This window comes from Wasmannia auropunctata, unplaced genomic scaffold (genome assembly GCF_000956235.1).
Source record: "Wasmannia auropunctata unplaced genomic scaffold, wasmannia.A_1.0 LD336111.1, whole genome shotgun sequence".
NCBI classification, from domain to species: Eukaryota; Metazoa; Arthropoda; class Insecta; order Hymenoptera; family Formicidae; genus Wasmannia; species Wasmannia auropunctata.
Genome location: NW_012026779.1, coordinates 1,016,691 through 1,017,290, shown reverse-complemented (window position 1 = coordinate 1,017,290; position 600 = coordinate 1,016,691). Strand labels below are relative to the sequence as shown.

The following is a 600-nucleotide window of genomic DNA, read 5'->3' as shown; positions in this document are numbered from 1 at the left end:
AGTCGCTAGGCTCAGGCCACACGACTCGATCCCATTATTCCTTCATGGCTCCCCCTTCCCTTATATAATTCCCGTCCTCTTCTTTTACAACTTCTTTCCCCCTTCCACCGCCACGCTGGAGGAGCTCTCCGAAGATTAACGGCGACTTCATTAAATGTACATGTGTATATACATATAGACATATTTATCCGCTCATAATGTTTATTATCTTAGTAATTTCCGATATTCACTCCCTCGCTCGTCCTCTTATATTTAAGTCAATGTAACGGTAATCTCGATTATTGTTTTAATTTCCGAATTACTTATCTTTTGAACTCTCGACGCGCTATAAATTTTAATTATAACATTTAGACATAAACTTAGTTAGGCCAATAATAAACTATTTGATTGTAACCTTGCTTAATATTTCGAAATGAAATTAAAAGCCTACCAAACGCATTCAATTAATCTGTCGTACTCAAATTTGTAGATACTATGAATTATGTTAATCTGTATTCTAATAAACTCAATTGTTAAGTTTAAATGCAACTCTCTTTATTTTAATTAACGACCTCACACCCGCCTCACAGCTCATTCCGCCCCGGAAAATCGCACAGGTCC

The 600-nt window shown here is 36.7% G+C and overlaps 1 protein-coding gene across 1 annotated transcript in view; it reads right to left on the bottom strand.

Moving 5' to 3' along the window:
* Positions 1-600, bottom strand: part of LOC105450360 — a 24,914-nt gene that overhangs the window by 21,971 nt on the left and 2,343 nt on the right. The gene's annotated exons all lie outside the window — the stretch shown is intronic.